Source organism: Colobus angolensis, unplaced genomic scaffold (genome assembly GCF_000951035.1).
Source record: "Colobus angolensis palliatus isolate OR3802 unplaced genomic scaffold, Cang.pa_1.0 Scaffold514, whole genome shotgun sequence".
In the NCBI taxonomy this organism is placed as follows: Eukaryota; Metazoa; Chordata; class Mammalia; order Primates; family Cercopithecidae; genus Colobus; species Colobus angolensis.
In genome coordinates, this window is record NW_012118644.1 from 295,365 (window position 1) to 295,627 (window position 263).

Genomic DNA, 263 nt, shown 5'->3' on the forward strand with positions numbered 1-263 from the left:
TTTCCTTGGTCTAAGAACTATTTGCCTTGTGTGGGAAGAGATTGATAGGTGGAAGTTTCAGCCGGGGAGTAGGTGGGAGTGGTTGATGTGAAGGAGGAAAACTGCCCTGAGGAATAGAAGTTGGAAGCTAGCTGCTTTTTTAGCTAACTTGTCAGCAGAAGCATTGTCCTGAGCGGTGAGATCTGATGCCTTTTGATGGCTGCTTTTTTAGCTACCTTATCAGCATAAGCATTGTCTTGAGCAAAGGTTGGGGGAAGAAAAAT